The sequence below is a fragment of the Pseudophryne corroboree genome, chromosome 4 (genome assembly GCF_028390025.1).
Source record: "Pseudophryne corroboree isolate aPseCor3 chromosome 4, aPseCor3.hap2, whole genome shotgun sequence".
Classification (NCBI taxonomy): domain Eukaryota; kingdom Metazoa; phylum Chordata; class Amphibia; order Anura; family Myobatrachidae; genus Pseudophryne; species Pseudophryne corroboree.
The window spans coordinates 399,310,415-399,333,016 of NC_086447.1; the positions used below are offsets into that span (position 1 = coordinate 399,310,415).

The window sequence follows — 22,602 nt, forward strand, 5'->3', positions numbered from 1 at the left end:
AAAGATTCTATCCTTTTGGGCATTAGAACAAATTACCCCAAATTGGAGATCTAGGAATCTAGAGAATCGTTTATCTAAAGCAGAAATGAAGTGGGTATTCAATCTGGAAACGTTATTCCCAAAAGGATTGAATGCCGACTTCGAATTAAAATGCTTTTTGGAAGAGTAATCAAAATCTGTGCTTAAGATTGTAAATTATGGGCTTAACTGCAATATAGTAAAATCAAAGTATTCTAAATATCCCGGTTATATATACATGTGGTTGATATAATTTTTATTTTCCCTGTAAGTTTAGAAAGATGTGTACTGCTGAAAATCAAAGAGGAAATACGGGGGCCGGCGCTGGCGGACGCGTGGAACGCACGGTGCGTTCCACGGACAAATACGGAAGTGACGAAGCGAGAACCTCTTCCGGAAAGCCGCGTCACGCGGCATGCGTTCCACGGCCGCCTGCGGCGGATTAACAGAAATCAGTGAGCCCTATAAATAGGGTTCTGTACAAGGGACAGATACCGGAAGCCTGAGGAAGGGAAACCGAAACGCGTTGCTGACGGCGGGGACTATCTGTTTGGGACTCAGACGGACCTACCTTTTGGAGAAAAGAACTGGACTTCCAAATGGAGTAACCGGGACTCGCAGAGGACTTCCAGTTTTTTCCTATCTCCTGCACTGTGTGTTTTAACATCTGGTAGGCGTTCTGACTCATCAGTGATTCCCCCTTTTAAATGTAATTTTTATTGTCTGTCTTTTAAAATGGATATTAAAAAACAGTATTATGCTATGTGAGTATCCTCTCTTTTACAAGCTCACTGGGAGGATTTTAATAAAAGAATCTGATTTTAAGAAACTCCTGTGTTCCGATCTCGCTTGGTGAAATATCCATACGCATATACCTCATTGATTGGAGGGGTATATAGAGGTAATTAGACTACAATAAGGTGACCCACATGGGCATAACGGATTTATTATCATCTATCCACTATCCTAAATAACCCTTCAGATTCATCCCTGCTGGGTGAATAAACCACATGCATATACCTCATTAATTTGAGGGGTGCATAGAGGTAATTACAACACCATAAGGGGATTCCCTCCACTTTCTACTCACTCCTTGGGAAAACTGTATGGTCTTTTTTCTGCTGGGTGATTTTAATCCACTCGTATATACCTCATTGGTTTGAGGGACTGATAGAGGTAATTATATTTCCATAAGGTGACCAACCTGGGTGTTCTGGATCTATCACCTTTTGGGAAATAGCCTCGTATCATCTTTTTGTTATAAGAAGTGGAAGTGTTTCAAATATACTACACCATGATATATTTATCTTTTTCTTTTTGAGGAACAAATTGAACAGAAAGGAGCGCCATTTTGCATTTGACACATTTGTATCTTTGGAAATCTGTATTTGAAAGAACGGTGGTATCTTTTTTGTCATTTGTAGGCTGTCACCATATTTCTGTTTATTTAGAGCGCTAGGAATTGTCACCCCATTTTTTTGATTTAAAACTCTCAGTTAACTCTTGGTTATCAGAAATAGCCTTTCTCTGACGTCCTAAGTGGATGCTGGGACTCCGTAAGGACCATGGGGATTAGCGGCTCCGCAGGAGACTGGGCACAACTAAAGAAAGCTTTAGGACTACCTGGTGTGCACTGGCTCCTCCCACTAAGACCCTCCTCCAGACCTCAGTTAGATTCTTGTGCCCGGCTGAGCTGGATGCACACTAGGGGCTATCCTGGAAAGAAAGTATATTTAGGTTTTTTATTTTACAGTGAGATCTGCTGGCAACAGACTCACTGCAGCGAGGGACTAAGGGGAGAAGAAGCGAACCTACCTAACAGGTGGTAGTTTGGGTGTCTTAGGCTACTGGACACCATTAGCTCCAGAGGGATCGACCGCAGGACCCGACCTTGGTGTTCATTCCCGGAGCCGCGCCGCCGTCCCCCTTACAGAGCCAGAAGCATGAAGAGTCCGGAAAATCAGCGGCAGAAGACTTCGGTCTTCACCAAGGTAGCGCACAGCACTGCAGCTGTGCGCCATTGCTCCTCATGTACACCTCACACTCCGGTCACTGATGGGTGCAGGGCGCTGGGGGGGGGGGGGGGGGGGGCGCCCTGAGGGCAATATATTACACCTTGGCTGGCAAATCATCACAATATATAGTCCCGGGGCTACATATGTGATAAATTACCCCTGCCAGAATCCATAAAAAAGCGGGAGAAAAGTCAGCAGAAAAAGGGGCGGGGCTTCTCCCTCAGCACACTGGCGCCATTTTTTCTTCACAGTGCAGCTGGAAGACAGCTCCCCAGGCTCTCCCCTGTAGTTTTCAGGCTCAAAGGGTTAAAAAGAGAGGGGGGGCACTAAATTTAGGCGCAATATATGTATACAAGCAGCTATTGGGGGAAAAATCACTCAGTTATAGTGTTAATCTCTGCATTATATAGCGCTCTGGTGTGTGCTGGCATACTCTCTCTCTGTCTCCCCAAAGGACTTTGTGGGGTCCTGTCCTCAGTCAGAGCATTCCCTGTGTGTGTGCGGTGTGTCGGTACGGCTGTGTCGACATGTTGGATGAGGAAGGTTACGTGGAGGCGGAGCAGAGGCCGATAAATGGGATGTCGCCCCCTGTGGGGCCGACACCAGAGTGGATGGATAGGTGGAAGGTATTAACCGACAATGTCAACTCCTTACATAAAAGGCTGGATGACGTAACAGCTGTGGGACAGCCGGCTTCTCAGCCCGCGCCTGCCCAGGCGTCTCAAAGGCCATCAGGGGCTCAAAAAACGCCCGTTACCTCAGATGGCAGACACAGATGTCGACACGGAGTCTGACTCCAGTGTCGACAAGGTTGAGACCTATACACAATCCACTAGGAACATCCGTTACATGATCTCGGCAATGAAAAATGTGTTACGCATTTCTGACATGAACCCAAGTACCACATAAAAGGGGTTTTATTTTTGGGGAGAAAAAGCAGCCAGTGTTTTGTTCCCCCATCAGATGAATGAATGAAGTGTGTAAAGAAGCGTGGGTTCCCCCGATAAGAAACTGGTAATTTCTAAAAAGTTACTGATGGCGTACCCTTTCCCGCCAGAGGATAGGTCACGTTGGGAGATATCCCTTAGGGTGGATAAGGCGCTCACACGTTTGTCAAAAAAGGTGGCACTGCCATCTTAGGATACGGCCACCTTGAAGGAGCCTGCTGATAAAAAGCAGGAGGCTATCCTGAAGTCTGTATATACACACTCAGGTTATATACTGAGACCTGCATTTGCCTCAGCATAAATAGTGCTGCTGCAGCGTGGTCTGATACCCTGTCAGATAATATTAATACTCTAAGACAGGGATAATATTTTGCTAACATAGAGCATATTAAAGACGTCGTCTTATATATAAAGGATGCACAGAGGGATATTTGCCGGCTGGCATCCAGAATTAATGCAATGTCCATTCTGCCAGGAGGGTATTAGAAACCCGGCAGTGGACAGGTGATGCTGCCTGTAAAAGGCACATGGAGATTCTGCCTTATAAGGGTGAGGAATTGTTTGGGGATGATCTCTGGGACCTCGTATCCACAGCAACAGCTGGGAAGAAATTTTTTTACCTCAGGTTTCCTCACAGCCTAAGAAAGCACCGTATTTTCAGGTACAGTCCTTTCGGCTTCAGAAAAGCAAGCGGGTCAAAGGCGCTTCCTTTCTGCACAGAGACAAGGGAAGAAGGAAAAAGCTGCACCAGCAGCCAGTTCCGAGGATCAAAAATCTTCCCCCGCTTCCTCTGAGTCCACCGCATGACGCTGGGGCTCCACAGGTGGAGACAGGTGCGGTAGGGGCGCGTCTCGGGAACTTCAGGGACCAGTGGGCTTGCCCACAGGTGGATCCCTAGGTTCTGCAAATAGTATCACAGAGATACAGGCTGGAGTTCGAGGCGACTCCCCCTCGCCGTTACCTCACATCAGCCTTGCCTGCTGCCCTCGGAGAAAGGTAGTACTGGCGGCAATTCACAAGCTGTACTTCCAGCAGGTGAAATCAAGGTACCCCTCCTTCAACAAGGCCGGGGTTACTATTCCAAAATGTTGTGGTACCGAAACCAGACGGTTCGGTGAGACCCATTCTAAAATTGAAAGCCTTGAACACTTATATACGAAGGTTCAAGTTCAAAATGGAATCGCTCAGGGCGATTATTGCAAGCCTGGAGAATTTCATGGTATCACTGGACATCAAGGATGCTTACCTGCATGTCCCTATTTACCCTCTTCACCAGGAGTACCTCAAAATTGTGGTACAGGATTGTCATTACCAATTCCAGACGTTGCCGTTGGTCTGTCCCCGGCACCGAGGTATTTACCAAGGTAATGGCCGAAATAAGTATCCCGTACTTGGACGATCTCCTTATAAAGGCGAGGTCCAGGGAGCAGTTGTTCGGCGGAGTAGCACTATCTCGGGAAGTGCTACAACAGCACGGCTGGATTCTGAATATTCCAAAGTCGCAGCTGGTTTCTACGACGCGTCTACTGTTCCTGGGTATGGTTCTGGATACAGAACAGGATAAAACGGGTTTCTCCCGGAGGAGAAGTCCAAGGAGTTGTCGTCTCTAGACAGAGACCTCCTAATACGTACACAGGTGTCGGTGCATTAATGCACGCGAGCCCTGGGAAAGATGGTAGCTTCTTACGAAGAAATTCCATTCGCCAGGTCCCATGCAAGGATTTTCCAGTGGGATCTGTTGGACAAGTGGTCCGGGTCGCATCTTCAGATGCATCGACGGATAACCCTGTCTCCAAGGGCCAGGGTGTCGCTGTTGTGGTGGCTGCAGAGTGCTCATCTTCTAGGGGGCCGCAGATTCGGCATACAGGACTGGGTCCTGGTGACCACGGATGCCAGCCTTCGAGGCTGGGGGGCAGTCACACAGGGAAGAAACTTCCAAGGCTATGGAAAAGTCAGGAGACTTCCCTACACATAAATATCTGGAACTAAGGGCCATTTACAATGCCCTAAGTCAGGCTAGACCCTTGCTTCAACACCGGCCGGTGCTGATCCAGTCAGACAACATCACGGCGGTCGCTCATGTAAACCGACAGGGCGGCACAAGAAGCAGGATGGCGATGGCAGAAGCCACAAGGATTCTCCGATGGGCGGAAAATCATGTGTTAGCACTGTCAGCAGTGTTCATTCCCGGAGTGGACAACTTAGAAGCAGACTTTCTCAGAAGACACGACCTCCACCCGGGAGAGTGGGGACTTCATCCAGAAGTCTTCCAAATGATTGTACATCGTTGGGAAAGGTCACAGGTGGACATGATGGCGTCCCGCCTCAACTAAAAGTTACAAAGATATTGCGCCAGGTCAAGGACCCTCAGGCGATAGCTGTGGACGCTCTGGTAACACCGTGGGTGTACCAGTCGGTGTATGTGTTCCCTTCTCTGCCTCTCTTACCCAGGGTAATGAGAATAATAAGAAGGAGAGGAGTAAGAACTATACTCATTGTTCCGGGTTGGCCAAGAAGAGCTTGGTAACCAGAACTCCAAGAAATGATCTCAGAGGACCCATGGCCTCTGCCGCTCAGACAGGACCTGCTGCAGCAGGGGGCCTGTCTGTTCCAAGACGTACCGCGGCTGCGTTTGACGGCATGGCGGTTGAACGCCGGATCCTGAAGGAAAAGGGAATTCCGGAGGAAGTTATCCCTACGCTATTTAAAGCTAGGAAAGAAGTGAACGCAAACCATTATCACCGCATATGGCGGAAATAGGTTGCGTACTGTGAGGCCAGGAAGGCCCCAAAGGAGAAATTTCAGCTAGGTCGATTTCTGCACTTCCTACAGTCAGAGGTGACTATGGGCCTAAAATTGGGTTCCATTAAGGTCCAGATTTCGGCTCTATCGATTTTCTTCCAAAATAGAACTGGCTTCACTGCCTGAAGTTCAGACTTTTGTTAAGGGAGTGCTGCATAGTCAGCCCCCGTTTGTGCCTCCAGTGGCACCGTGGGATCTCAACGTGGTGTTGGATTTCCTGAAGTCGCATTGGGTTGAGCCACTTAAATCCGTGGAGCTATAATACCTCACGTGGAAAGTGGTCATTCTGTGGGCCTTGGCGTCGGCCAGGCGTGTATCAGAATTGGCGGCTTTGTCATACAAAAGCCCTTATCGGTATTTTATATGGATAAGGCGGAATTGAGGACTCGTTCCCAATTCCTTCCTAAGGTGGTATCAGTTTTACATGTGAACCAACCTATTGTGGTGCCTGCGGCTACTTGGGACTTGGAGGATTCCAAGTTACTGGACGTAGTCAGGGCCCTGAAAAGTATATGTTTCCAGGACAGCTGGAGTCAGGAAAACTGACTCGCTATTTCTCCTGTATGCACCCAACAAGCTGGGTGCTCCTGCTTCTAAGCAGACGATTGCTCGCTGGATCTGTAGCACGATTCAACTTGCACATTCTGCGGCTGGACTGCCGCACCCTAAATCTGTAAAAGCCCATTCCACGAGGAAAGTGGGCTCTTCTTGGGCGGCTGCCCGAGGGGTCTCGGCTTTACAACTTTGCTGAGCTGTTACTTGGTCCGGTTAAAACATTTTTGTAAGAGTCTACAAGTTTGATACCCCGGCTGAGGAGGACCTAGAGTTTGCTCATTCGGTGCTGCAGAGTCATCCGCACTCTCCCGCCCGTTTGGGAGCTTTGGTATAATCCCCATGGTCCTTACGGAGTCCCAGCATCCACTTAGGACGTCAGAGAAAATAAGATTTTACTCACCGGTAAATCTATTTCTCGTAGTCCATAGTGGATGCTGGGCGCCCATCCCAAGTGCGGATTGTCTGCAATACTTGTTTATAGTTATTGCCTAACTAAAGGGTTATTGTTGAGCCATCTGTTGAGAGGCTCAGTTATATTTCATACTGTTAACTGGGTATAGTATCACGAGTTATACGGTGTGATTGGTGTGGCTGGTAAGAGTCTTACCCGGGATTCAAAATCCTTCCTTATTGTGTCAGCTCTTCCGGGCACAGTATCCTAACTGAGGTCTGGAGGAGGGTCTTAGTGGGAGGAGCCAGTGCACACCAGGTAGTCCTAAAGCTTTCTTTAGTTGTGCCCAGTCTCCTGCAGAGCCGCTAATCCCCATGGTCCTTACGGAGTCCCAGCATCCACTACGGACTACGAGAAATAGATTTACCGGTGAGTAAAATCGTATTATTTCTGATGATGTAGGGGTATTTTGTTAAATACTAGGGAATTTTGGCATCTACAAGTCACTTAAAATCCTTTTTCTCGACTCTCATCTGGACTTGTTCCCTGATAACTGCAGTGCAGTGAGTCACGATCATGGTGAGCGATTCCACCAGCAAAGAAGCAAAGATATCTGGGTAGGTGAAATGCTTGTATTGGTATTGCGGCAGAGGCTGCAGCTTCCCCGCTGCTGCCCACTTCTTCATCTTTCACCTGGGGCATAAGTGCCCTACTCTCTCTGGCTACACCCCAGGAGATATTACCTACTCTTAATTGAAAGTGGATACATCCCCTCAGGTAAAACTGTGTTGCCCTGCAGGTGGGACATATTTAAAAGAGGATCCGGTCAGGATTCTGGTGGTTGGGATCCTGGCAGTTAGAATACCAATGCAGTAATCCCGAAACTGCTCGGAATACAAACATCAGGATCCTGTCATGGACCCCAATGCCAGCGGCCGGTATCCTGAACAAAGGACTACCGGCTTTGCAGCGAGGTAAGCCGCACGTGCGCATGTGGGGGGATGGGAGGGTAGGTTTAGGCTGCAGGGGGGATTGTTAGGGTTAGACTCCGGGATGGGATGATATATATAAAAAGTAGCTACTACCAGGATGAATCTAAGGGTTCTCATCTGGATCTCTTTCACCAGTTAGTTAAGAAAGATTTAGAAAGTATAAATATGAAAATAAAGGAAAGAAACCTCACACAGGAGGAATTACAAGCATTGAAGGGTCTAACAGCTAACGAAGAATTGGTGTTTAAACAAGCCGATAAGGGTCGGGGGTTAGTTATAATGGATAGAAGTAATTATATAAAGGAGATGGAAAGACTCCTAGCTGACCCTATTTCCTATGAAAAAATAAAAGGGGATCCCACCAAAGAATTTATTGTTGAACTAGCGGAATCACTGAATAGAGGAAAAACAGAAAATGTGATAAGTCCTGATGAATTTTCGTACTTAATGAATGAAACCCCTAGAATAGCTACCATTTATCACCTCCCGAAACTACATAAAAATAAAGAAACCCCTCCCGGACGCCCGATAGTGTCGGGCATAGAATCCTTGACCTCCAGAGTTTCAGAGTTTGTTGATATTTATTTAAAAAAATATGTTCCACTATTAGAATCATATGTTAAAGATTCCACTACTGTGTTACAAATATTTGATACTTTTGAATGGAAAGATAGTTATATATGGGGCACTATACAGTAGATATAAACTCCCTTTACACGTCGATACCCCATGATAAAGGGATCGATTGTGTGAGGGCAGTCTTGTTACGTGATCCCTCTATGGAAATCAAGAGAATTAATTTTATTGTGGACTGTCTGAATTTTGTGTTAAAACACAATGATTTTACTTTTTTGGGAGATTATTTTATTCAACGCTGCGGGACGGCGATGGGGACGATTTGCGCCCCAAGTTTCGCAAATATATACTTGGGAGAATGGGAACAAAATTGTATATATAATAACAATCGTTATAAAGATCAGATTGTGATGTTTAAGAGATATATAGACGATTTGTTAATAGTGTGCGAGGGGTCAGAAACATCGTTCTCCAAGTTTGTACAACATCTACATGCGAATGAATTTAATTTGGGGTTTACTTTTAATACACATAGAACACAAATTCAATATTTAGATTTGAACCTTGGAATAAGGGAAGAGGATCACAAAGTAGATATATGCACCTATTTCAAACCAGTTGATAGTAACAACTACTTGGATTATAATAGCTGCCACTATGATAAGTGGAAGAAGAATCTCCCCTTTTCTCAATTGCTTAGGTTGAAACGTAATTGTACTGATACAGCTAAATTTGAAGATCAGGCTAATATATATGCAACTAGATTTAAAGAAAAAGGTTATCCCAAATATCTTATAGATACAGGTCTTAATAAAACGAGGCTACTAGACAGGAAACGGTTAATCCAGTATAAAGATAAAAACCTGGAACCTATGAAAGGTAATACAAAACTGGATTGTCCATTTGTTACACAGTATAACGCAAAGGTGAATGATATCCGTAACAGCTTGGAAAGACACTGGAATATTTTAAAAATGGATTCAGTGTTGGGTAAAATAATAACAGAGAAACCAAGTTTAGTGTTCAGACGAGCAAAAACTCTGAAAAACCACCTTGCTCCGAGTGAACTCCCTCTAATTAAGGAAATTAGCACTCCATGTGGTACTTTTTTGAAGAAACCGAATGGTTTTTATAATTGCGGCAATTGTAAAATGTGTACGCATGGGTTAACAGGTAAACAGACATTTGCAGATAGTGCGGGAGATAAAGAATATCAGATAAAGCAATTTATTAATTGTAACACCACATTTGTGGTTTACATGCTGATATGTGGTTGTGGTAAAAAATACGTGGGTAAAACAAAAAGAGTTTTAAAACTACGTATTTTAGAGCACTATAGGAATATAAAAAATAATCTCGAAAATCATAGTGTTCCCAGACACTTTAAAATGTGTCAGAAAAGTAATCCAAGTACAATGAAATTTATAGGGCTAGAAAATGTAAAATTGGATAAACGAGGAGGTGATCGGCTAAAATTTCTTGCCAGAAGAGAGACCTTTTGGATAATGACCCTCAAAACATTACATCCAGCAGGTTTAAATGAGGGTTTTGAAATCACCCCATTTTTGAGCTGAAAATCTAGGGTGAGGGTTTTTTCCTTCTCTAAATAAATTATTCAGTTTAAAAGACCAATTCCTTTACAGAAAGGTTTACAGCTTATTAGAATTAGTAGGTTGGTTTATTACAACGACCCACAGGTAGTTTTAACAGGTTTTAAGTTTTAAGTCTTAGTTTTATTTTATTTATTTTTAATGTATTAGAAGAACTATGGCTGGTATTAAATTTACTATATATGTATAGATGTATATTCAAGTAGGAGCAAAATTGTTTCACATTTATGCTGAGTTCATCTCAATTTGGTAATAATGCCATTATTTTGATTGGATGAGTGTTACTATTTATTGGAAGGTTGTGCTACGCCGGGCCAACCCTCTGACGAAGTCCATCGTGACGAAACGCGTAGGGGTGTGGCCTGGCGTGAAGGAGCAGATGGCGGTGGTGAGCCTGCTGATCGATACTGCTTGTGGTATATCCACTAAATATCTGTTATTATACGTTTATACCTACGGTGGTTGATACCGCCGCATCTGGTACGTCACTTTTAAACCGAGTGTGTGTAAAGAAATGAAAATAAATCTTTGCTTGAAACTGGTTTATGCACTATGAGGCGCCCTTTCTTATTCATATTTTAGAAAATATATATATATGTGTTCATTTGACATGCTGGATGGTTGTCCTTGATGGTCGTCTTGAGAAAGGCCGATGTGCCAAAACGTCGACATGGAAGTAATGTTTTTGATGCAGCAATAAATCTTTAAATATTGTGGATTGGTGAGTGCCCTCTGTTAAGAGTCAGACTGAGGAGTCTTATACTATTTCTTATATGTGTGAAAACCTTGATTGGCTTTCTTGAGGAGCACCCCGCTGATGACAGTGAAACAGATGAGAGTGCGGACATAATATTGAATATATATATATATATATAAATATATATATATATATATAATAGAACAGAATGGGCGGCACTCCGAGACTTAATTCAAGTGAAAATAAAGTGCTAAGACTTTTATTTGTCAAATACGCATGATCTACGTTTCGGGGTCGCAGCCCCGTCGTCAGGATAAATGTATATGACATATAGTGCTGTATAAATACCTTAATTTCAGAATGACTCCTCCCGCCGGCGTTCCCCACGCTGCTCGGATCCCGGCCGCTGCACTCCGTCTCACCGGAAGTGACGTCGCGCCGGTCCGTTCAGCTGGCGTGATGACGCTGTAAACCAGGTTGCCATAGTTACATATAAACAGTGCATATAGTATCAACAATTCCGTATTATTATTCATTTTACAAAAACATACATAACGTACTCTGTGTGACTGTAAACAATGTGAGGTGACAATCAAATCAATTAAATGCAGTGAAATTTTTTTTTTAAAAACGTGTTAAAAAACCACAGAGTATGTGTATGATTAAAAGTGTACTTGTTTTATGGCTAAACCAAGTCTAGAAACATTATCCACCACTACCACTGTTGATCTGCTTGATCTATATACTCGCGATCCAATAAAGGACCTGTTACTTAACAATACACAGGGATTACTTGGATGTATAATGATCAGTTACATTTAAACCCTTCAATTACCTATGCCTAGGGATAATGATGTTTATATAAAGCATCTCAGGTTCAACGAATCATTTAGGCCATTAGGATGGATCGTATTGAGTCTATATATCCATCTAGACTCAAGCTGCAACAGCCTTTTAGATCTATCACCCCCCGCAATGACTGTGGTATATGATCGATAATCATATATCTAAGTGTGGCCATACTATGTTTTGCTTTAGCGAAGTGTCTGGCCACTGGCTGTTCACTATCTCCACTTTTGATTGCCTCCCGTATGGCATATCTGTGTTGCGCCATACGTGTCTTAAAGGCACAGTCAGTTTTACCCACGTAGGATAACCCACATGGGCATGTGAGGAGGTAGACCACAAATTTAGAGTCACAGGATAATGGATATAAAATCCTAAAAAGTTTACCTGTGTGCGGATGTCTAAATTTGTCACCTTGCGTAAGGTAGCTGCATGTCGTGCAGCCACTGCACCTGAAACACCCTTGTCTCTTGCTGAGGAAATGTCGTTTTGGTTTCTCAAAATCAGAGATGTCAGTTTTTACAACATAATCTCTTATGCTCTTATTCCTCTTGTGACTGATTAATAACCTAGAATTGAACACCTCACCTAGTTCTTTATCTGTGGACACTATGGGCCATAATTGTTTAACTCTTCTATTAAGGTGTGTGCTACTCGAGTTATATTGAGTAACCCACGGGAACTTGCCCTCCAGTGTTTTCTTTTTGGCAGGTCTCAAAAGTTGTTCTCGAGTCACTTTAAGAGCTTTGTGTTTGGCTTTCAGCAATTCCTCAGCCGGGTATCCGCGTTCTAAGAATTTTTTTGTAATTTTCATCAACTCAAGGTCCCTAGTTTCTACTTTGCTGTTTATCCGACAAACCCTTAGATATTGGGAATAGGGTAGACTTGCGACTGTTGCTCGTGGGTGAAAACTGTCAAATTTCAACAAGTTATTTCTGTCTGTGGGTTTAACATAAAGAGATGTGTTGATGTTACCCTCCTGTACGTCAATTTGAACATCTAGGAAACTCACGGTTGAATTGTCCACCTTCATGGTGAATTTAACTGGACTGGCTGTTTGGTTGTGACCTTCTATGATTTCTATTAATTGGTCTTGTGTGCCTGTCCACAAGATGAGTATATCATCTATATATCTATAGTATCCCTTAAGGTGTTCTGTTATGGATTTATCTTGCAAAAATAGATCCTTCTCAACCTCCCACATGTATGCATTTGCAAAGGACGGGGCCACCGGGGACCCCATCGCACACCCCGTACGTTGAATGTAATAACTCCTATCATACAGAAAGTAGTTGTGCTTCAATGTGAATTGTAACAATTCTAGAAAAAAAGCAACATGTGGACCTTTGTATAGTGGATTGTTAGTTATGAGGCGTCTTACCGCCTCCACGCCAGCCTCCTGAGGGATACATGTATAGAGGCTGGTGACGTCAATTGACGCCAAGCATGTATGTGGCGGCAGTACTCCTATTGTATCCAATTTAGTTAACAACATCGAGGTATCCTTCAGGTGGGTGTTTGTCTGCTGTATGCAAGGTTGCAAGTATGTGTCACAAAAGACTGCCAAGGGTTCACATAACGACCCACGGGCCGAAATTATCGGCCTGCCCGGGGGGTTATGTGAATCCTTGTGCAGTTTGGGAATACAATAAAAAATAGGTACCACAGGATAATCCTTTAACAATGCTTTTGACAATGCGACTGAAATTAAACCTTCATCTACTGCTCTGGTTAACAATAATTCCAATTCCTGTCTAAAGGCTCTTGTCGGATCAGACTGTAAAGGACCATATGTTTCTTGGTCCGAGAGTAGCCTTTGACATTCTCCCTTATATTGTCCCGTATCCAACACGACTATACCACCCCCCTTATCGGCATTCCTAATTATTATGTCACGTCTCTTGCCCAAGTTCTTTAGAGCTTTAAACTCGTCCTTGGACATGTTTGGATGCGGTTTAGTGCATGGTTCATCGTCCAAAGAGTCCATCATCCTTTGAAAAGTTCTAATAGAAGGATTGATGGAGCTGGGCTCAAATGACGATTTATTCAGGTTACTCACCTGTATGGGGATGTCACTTGCTGGAACTGTTCTAGAATTCGGCAGTGTTTTATTGAAGAATTCTTTGAGTTTCAGTGAACGTGTCAATTTATGTGTCTCAATCTTCCATTGCATGGGATCCAAAGAGTTAGTGGGTATAAAGCCCAAGCCCTTGCTAAGGACCTTGTTTTCTGTGGGAGTTAACTCTTTGGTGGAAAGATTGAAAATTAATTGCGTCCCCTCCTTGGCGGCTTTGAACTTGCTCTGGGACCTCGCCTGCCTCCTCGTCTGTCCCCCTCGCCTCGTGAACGGACTCCTCTTCCTGCGGCTATGGCTCTGGTACGTATCCCTAAAGGGACTTCATCCGCTTGTTGGTTGCGTCCTGTGGGATTATCTTCCAACTCACTCGCCGAGGTACTTGAATATATTGGACGTTGTTCACGTCGTCTCACCAATTGTTGACGTCCAAGTGGCTGTCTCGCTGGATTGTTCGACAACCAGGAATACACCCTGTGTTGGGAGTAGTCCTGTTGTACTTTTACTAATTTTTGTTTTTTGAATTTAATCAAATTAATTTTGTACTGTTCCAATTCGACTTCCATTTTGGACAACCAGTCAGGGGACGGAGATGCTGATATCGCATGTTCTGTGGTAAAGGCCTCAATTTTCTGTTTGGTGCTATTCATCTCTTTGGTTGCCTCTTCTATCACGAGCAAAAGCAGATCCATTGAGCATTTGTTTAGTATCGATATCCATTTCTTACAGAAAGTTACATCATATCTGCCTATGGTAGGCATATTATGTATCCGAAATCCTCTCGGTATCTGCTTTGCCCTATAATAGTCAGATAAAGTCATTCCGTGGTATTGGAAATCAATTTCGCGTTTGCGTAATTTTAAGAGGTCTCTGTAGAGATCTTCTTTGGAGGCCACATTATCTGCTCCAAACGCTGAACTTTTAAACAGGATATTTTCTGCTTCAGCCTCAGAGAAGCTTAGTGTATCAGAGTTGTCACATTGCAAAAAGTGCGTAGCCCCATCTCCAGCTCTCTCATCCAGCGTTGCCATCATAGGTAGTGGTAGATTTGTAAACAAACTTGAGAAAAAAGTGCTGAGTGCAGATATGTGCAAATAAGCTGTGCAAATGCTGTGCAGGTGAAGTAAAAATCCTGAAAAATAACAGGGACTTCAAGGTGCCGTGGTCTGTAATTAGGAACCTATTGCAAGGATCCAAATCAAAATACAGAGTCCAGAGTGACCCGGCACTCACCCGTCCACGATATAGAAGAAATATGCTCGCGGTGCCTTCCCTCCAGGTTGCAACCCAGGGATATAATAGAACAGAATGGGCGGCACTCCGAGACTTAATTCAAGTGAAAATAAAGTGCTAAGACTTTTATTTGTCAAATACGCATGATCTACGTTTCGGGGTCGCAGCCCCGTCGTCAGGATAAATGTATATGACATATAGTGCTGTATAAATACCTTAATTTCAGAATGACTCCTCCCGCCGGCGTTCCCCACGCTGCTCGGATCCCGGCCGCTGCACTCCGTCTCACCGGAAGTGACGTCGCGCCGGTCCGTCCAGCTGGCGTGATGACGCTGTAAACCAGGTTGCCATAGTTACATATAAACAGTGCATATAGTATCAACAATTCCGTATTATTATTCATTTTACAAAAACATACATAACGTACTCTGTGTGACTGTAAACAATGTGAGGTGACAATCAAATCAATTAAATGCAGTGAAATTTTTTTTTTAAAAACGTGTTAAAAAACCACAGAGTATGTGTATGATTAAAAGTGTACTTGTTTTATGGCTAAACCAAGTCTAGAAACATTATCCACCACTACCACTGTTGGTCTGCTTGATCTATATACTCGCGATCCAATAAAGGACCTGTTACTTAACAATACACAGGGATTACTTGGATGTATAATGATCAGTTACATTTAAACCCTTCAATTACCTATGCCTAGGGATAATGATGTTTATATAAAGCATCTCAGGTTCAACGAATCATTTAGGCCATTAGGATGGATCGTATTGAGTCTATATATCCATCTAGACTCAAGCTGCAACAGCCTTTTAGATCTATCACCCCCCGCAATGACTGTGGTATATGATCGATAATCATATATCTAAGTGTGGCCATACTATGTTTTGCTTTAGCGAAGTGTCTGGCCACTGGCTGTTCACTATCTCCACTTTTGATTGCCTCCCGTATGGCATATCTGTGTTGCGCCATACGTGTCTTAAAGGCACAGTCAGTTTTACCCACGTAGGATAACCCACATGGGCATGTGAGGAGGTAGACCACAAATTTAGAGTCACAGGATAATGGATATTGCAAATGCATACATGTGGGAGGTTGAGAAGGATCTATTTTTGCAAGATAAATCCATAACAGAACACCTTAAGGGATACTATAGATATATAGATGATATACTCATCTTGTGGACAGGCACACAAGACCAATTAATAGAAATCATAGAAGGTCACAACCAAACAGCCAGTCCAGTTAAATTCACCATGAAGGTGGACAATTCAACCGTGAGTTTCCTAGATGTTCAAATTGACGTACAGGAGGGTAACATCAACACATCTCTTTATGTTAAACCCACAGACAGAAATAACTTGTTGAAATTTGACAGTTTTCACCCACGAGCAACAGTCGCAAGTCTACCCTATTCCCAATATCTAAGGGTTTGTCGGATAAACAGCAAAGTAGAAACTAGGGACCTTGAGTTGATGAAAATTACAAAAAAATTCTTAGAACGCGGATACCCGGCTGAGGAATTGCTGAAAGCCAAACACAAAGCTCTTAAAGTGACTCGAGAACAACTTTTGAGACCTGCCAAAAAGAAAACACTGGAGGGCAAGTTCCCGTGGGTTACTCAATATAACTCGAGTAGCACACACCTTAATAGAAGAGTTAAACAATTATGGCCCATAGTGTCCACAGATAAAGAACTAGGTGAGGTGTTCAATTCTAGGTTATTAATCAGTCACAAGAGGAATAAGAGCATAAGAGATTATGTTGTAAAAACTGACATCTCTGATTTTGAGAAACCAAAACGACATTTCCTCAGCAAGAGACAAGGGTGTTTCAGGTGCAGTGGCTGCACGACATGCAGCTACCTTACGCAAGGTGACAAATTTAGACATCCGCACACAGGTAAACTTTTTAGGATTTTATATCCATTATCCTGTGACTCTAAATTTGTGGTCTACCTCCTCACATGCCCATGTGGGTTATCCTACGTGGGTAAAACTGACTGTGCCTTTAAGACACGTATGGCGCAACACAGATATGCCATACGGGAGGCAATCAAAAGTGGAGATAGTGAACAGCCAGTGGCCAGACACTTCGCTAAAGCAAAACATAGTATGGCCACACTTAGATATATGATTATCGATCATATACCACAGTCATTGCGGGGGGGTGATAGATCTAAAAGGCTGTTGCAGCTTGAGTCTAGATGGATATATAGACTCAATATGATCCATCCTAATGGCCTAAATGATTCGTTGAACCTGAGATGCTTTATATAAACATCATTATCCCTAGGCATAGGTAATTGAAGGGTTTAAATGTAACTGATCATTATACATCCAAGTAATCCCTGTGTATTGTTAAGTAACAGGTCCTTTATTGGATCGCGAGTATATAGATCAAGCAGACCAACAGTGGTAGTGGTGGATAATGTTTCTAGACTTGGTTTAGCCATAAAACAAGTACACTTTTAATCATACACATACTCTGTGGTTTTTTAACACGTTTTTTTAAAAAAAATTTCACTGCATTTAATTGATTTGATTGTCACCTCACATTGTTTACAGTCACACAGAGTACGTTATGTATGTTTTTGTAAAATGAATAATAATACGGAATTGTTGATACTATATGCACTGTTTATATGTAACTATGGCAACCTGGTTTACAGCGTCATCACGCCAGCTGGACGGACCGGCGCGACGTCACTTCCGGTGAGACGGAGTGCAGCGGCCGGGATCCGAGCAGCGTGGGGAACGCCGGCGGGAGGAGTCATTCTGAAATTAAGGTATTTATACAGCACTATATGTCATATACATTTATCCTGACGACGGGGCTGCGACCCCGAAACGTAGATCATGCGTATTTGACAAATAAAAGTCTTAGCACTTTATTTTCACTTGAATTAAGTCTCGGAGTGCCGCCCATTCTGTTCTATTATATCCCTGGGTTGCAACCTGGAGGGAAGGCACCGCGAGCATATTTCTTCTATATCGTGGACGGGTGAGTGCCGGGTCACTCTGGACTCTATATATATGTATATATATATATATATATATACTGCTCAAAAAAATAAAGGGAACACTAAAATAACACATCCTAGATCTAAATGAATGAAATATTCGTATTAAATACTTTGTTCTTTACATAGTTGAATGTGCTGACAACAAAATCACACAAAAATTATCAATGGAAATCAAATTTATTAACCCATGGAGGACTGAATTTGGAGTCACCCTCAAAATTAAAGTGGAAAAACACACTACAGGCTGATCCAACTTTGATGTAATGTCCTTAAAACAAGTCAAAATGAGGCTCAGTAGTGTGGGTGGCCTCCAAGTGCCTGTATGACCTCCCTACAACCCACACAAGTGGCTCAGGTAGTGCAGCTCATCCAGGATGGCACACCAATGCGAGCTGTGGCAAGAAGGTTTGCTGTGTCTGTCAGCGTAGTGTCCAGAGCATGGAGGCGCTACCAGGAGACAGGCCAGTACATCAGGAGATGTGGAGGAGGCCGTAGGAGGGCAACAACCCAGCAGCAGGACCGCTATCTCTGCCTTTGTGCAAGGAGGAACAGGAGGAGCACTGCCAGAGCCCTGCAAAATGACCTCCAGCAAGCAACAAATGTGCATGTGTCTTCTCAAACGATCAGAAACAGACTCCATGAGGGGGGTATGAGGGCCCGACGTCCACAGGTGGGGGTTCTACTTACAGCCCAACACCGTGCAGGACGTTTGGCATTTGCCAGAGAACACCAAGATTGGCAAATTCGCCACTGGCACCCTGTGCTCTTTACAGATGAAAGCAGGTTCTCACTGAGCACATGTGACAGATGTGACAGAGTCTGGAGACGCCAAGGAGAACGTTCTGCTGCCTGCAACATCCTCCAGCATGACTGGTTTGGCAGTGGGTCAGTAATGGTGTGGGGTGGCATTTCTTTGGGGGGCCGCACAGCCCTCCATGTGCTCGCCAGAGGTAGCCTGACTGCCATTAGGTACTGAGATGAGATCCTCAGACGCCTTGTGAGACCATATGCTGGTGCGGTTGGCCCTGGGTTCCTCCTAATGCAAGACAATGCTAGACCTCATGTGGCTGGAGTGTGTCAGCAGTTCCTGCAAGATGAAGGAATTGATGCTATGGACTGGCCCGCCCGTTCCCCAGACCTGAATCCAATTGAGCACATCTGGGACATGATGTCTCGCTTCATCCACCAACCACAGTTGCACCACAGACTGTCAAGGAGTTGGCGGATGCTTTAGTCCAGGTCTGGGAGGAGATCCCTCAGGAGACCATCCGCCACCTCATCAGGAGAATGCCCAGACGTTGTAGGGAGGTCATACAGGCACGAGGAGGCCATACACTACTGAGCCTCATTTTGACTTGTTTTAAGGACATTACATCCCAGTTGGATCAGCCTGTAGTGTGTTTTTCCACTTTAATTTTGAGGGTGACTCCAAATCCAGACCTCCATGGGTTAATAAATTTGATTTCCATTGATAATTTTTGTGTGATTTTGTTGTCAGCACATTCAACTATGTAAAGAACAAAGTATTTAATAAGAATATTTCATTCATTCATTCAGATCTAGGATGTGTAATTTTAGTGTTCCCTTTATTTTTTTGAGCAGTGTATATATTATATATATATATATATATATATATATTCAAAAATTGCAGGGATTAGAGAGTTCCGATAAAACCTACAATATATAAACCACTGCACAGTAAAATGTGGCTCGGCTAACAACAATTGCAGATATCAGACACTCTTTTATCTGTCCTGCTTAAAGCGTCTCTCTTCCTCTTTAGTTAGTGCTAAATATGCTTGCTGACTGGTGCCAGGTTTTTGGCATATCACATGCATTCATTCTCTGACCTTCTTTGGTTTGCAGGTCTAGCATACTATTTACCTTGGGCAGGGTCTGACTGAGAAGTCAGTCAGACCCTGTCAAGGTTTAGCACAATAATTATATACAAATATAATATATTATTCTGATGTAGTTGATAAGGTGCAGAAAAAGATATTGTACAAAGGCTCTTATAGAAAGAATACATAAAATAGTTATAGTGCGTTTTCAAAAAGGACAGCACATCTCTTCATAACATTACTGGGTTGCAGAGTTAACCCATAATATATAATAAAATATGCCTATATAAGTATACCACATGCAGTATCTATTGAGTTGAAACATGGTGGACCAGACTTTTGTAATGAAATTGTTTTTTTTGTATATTTATTATCATAATTATTATTATCATCATCATCATCATCATCATCATCATCATCATACTTTTTAAGGTGCTACATTAGCCAAAGTATGTAAGTTTTCACACTCTTTACCATACACAGGGGGACATGTACTAAGCAGTGATAAAAGTGGAGAAGTGAGCCAGTGGAGAAGTTGCCTATGGCAACCAATCAGTATTGACATAACATTTCTAATTTGCATACTATACAATTGACCAGAGCAGCTGATTGGTTGCCATGGTAAATTTCTCCTCTGCCTCACTTCTCCACTGTTATCACTGCTTAGTACATATGCACCCCACAGTCTCACAATGAGAATTTCATTGCATAGTGACTGACAGGAAGTGACCATTTGGGGGAGACAACAGGAAGTGGCAGCAAAAATGTAGGCATGTCATGGTCGTTTTTGGGGTGTGTACTAACATGAGCTGCAAAATTGTACATAGAGAAACATGGGGGTCTATTTACTAAGCCTAGGATGGAGATAAAGTGGATGGAGATAAAGTACCAGCCAATCAGCTCCTGCCATGTCACATTTGAAAAATGACAGTTATGAGCTGAGTGGCTGGTACTTTATCGCCATCCACTTTATTTCCATCCATGGCTTAGTAAAAAGACCCCATGGCTTAGCATCATTACTGCTGCGGCCAGTCTGCATAGCCATAGGGCTACTCTTGCAGTCGATGTGTGACCATCTAGTCTTCTTTCCGGCAGAGAGGCAAGAGGTTCTCCCCAAACACGTTAATTAAAACAATATAAATTAAAATGTCTTTATTTAACAGGAACTCTGGACATTTGGCATTTCCTCTTTTACCCTTACCTAAATATATTTTGAATAGCGCTTTAAATATCACAACAAAATATTGCAACAGATATCTGGGAATAGGAGCTCCAAACTATATCGCAACTATACTTTTGTTTCATTTTCCTGAGGAATACAGCTGCACTTTAGCTCTTGTTACAAGCAAAGAATCCTTGTGATATATATATATTTACGTTTCTGGATAGGTTAGCAGATAAATGTATTACATAGCTCCATTTAGATAAATGCCTGGTTTAATATCAGAGGTAAAAAGCTATCATGATGTTTCTTTCATTTTAGGACAATTCCTCCAACTCTCCATTGCGGTAGTATGTGTAATAGGAAACTACCGATGTGCTAGTAGGTTTCCCTTGTAATTATCCCTGGCAAAGTCCTTGTATTTCCTTATCTGGCTTAATGTACAGTATAAGCAGTCTCTCCTTGCTATCATTAGTTCTCACTGTACAGTAGGTAAGAAGCAGGAGCGGTTCTTGGTGCGGGCAAGCAGTGCCTGCGCTCGGGGCGCTGCGGTCTGGGGGCGCAGCAGCAGTCACCCCGCAGACACCACCGCCTACCCGCACCCCACTCCCCGGCTGCAGCAGACGCCGTGGGCTGTGTGGGCGTCCGCTGCAGCCGGCTCCAGTGACAGACACTAGAGGTCATTATTGACCTCTAGTGTCTGTGCGGCGCCGCTATGGGAGAGATGTCATGACATCTCTCCCATAGAGAGGAGCCGCAAGAGGCCAGACGGAGCAGCAGCAGCAGCGGTCGGGAAGCAGGAGCGGGGCAGTGGTAAGTATTGTTTTTTTATTTTTGTGTATGTTTGTAAGTGGCTACTAAGGGGCACAACGACAGGGGGCACAGCGACGGGGCACAACTACTGGGGCAAATCTACTGGGGGCATAGCTATAGGGGGCACAACTACTGGGGGCACAGCGACAGGGTGCACAACTACTGGGGGCACAACTACTGGGGGCACAGCAACAGGGGGCACAGCAACAGAGGGCACAGCTACTGGGGCAAATTTACTGGGGGCATAGCTACAGGGGGCACAACTACTGGGGGCACAGCGACAGGGGGCACAACTACTGGGGGCACAGCAACAGGGGGCACAGCAACAGAGGGCACAGCAACAGAGGGCACAACTACTGGGGGCAAAGCAACAGGGGGCACAACTACTGGGGCAAATCTACTGGGGGCATAGCTACAGGGGGCACAACTACTGGGGGCAAAGCAACAGGGGGCACAGCGATGGGGCACAACTACTGGGGCAAATCTACTGGGGGCACAGCTATAGGGGGCACAACTACTGAGGCACAGCTACAGGGGGAAAATCTACTGGGGGGCACAACTACGTGGGGCAAATCTGGGGGTACAGCTACTGGGGGCATAACTGTGGCCACGCCCTTCCATATGAAGCCACACCCCTATTTTTGCCACACGCCTCTTGCGCGCACTAACTGTTTTGCCGCGGGGGGGGCACCAGTGGAAACTTTCGCACTGTGCGCCAGAACCGGCCCTGGTAAGAAGTCACTAGTCTCTATTTAGAAGGCATACTCAGGGTGCAATGTATTATGACAGTTCTCACCCTCAGCTAGATATCCTGCTAATCCCTGCTTTGCTGTTACTCTTCAGTTTGCACTTACATAAAACAGCGTAATACTCTGCTGGAGAAAATAAGATTTTACTTACCGATAAATCTATTTCTCGTAGTCCGTAGTGGATGCTGGGGACTCCGTCAGGACCATGGGGATTAGCGGCTCCGCAGGAGACAGGGCACAAAAATAA

The 22,602-nt window shown here is 44.0% G+C and overlaps 1 long non-coding RNA gene across 4 annotated transcripts in view; it reads right to left on the reverse strand.

Annotated features, from left to right (window-relative positions):
- The window catches only part of LOC134911457 (uncharacterized), a 43,986-nt gene that overhangs the window by 15,592 nt on the left and 5,792 nt on the right, over positions 1-22,602 (reverse strand). For all 4 annotated transcript variants that reach the window (XR_010176588.1, XR_010176590.1, XR_010176589.1 and 1 more), the window contains exon 2: positions 10,952-11,068. This is a non-coding gene — a long non-coding RNA (uncharacterized LOC134911457). The remainder of the gene's footprint in view (positions 1-10,951; positions 11,069-22,602) is intronic.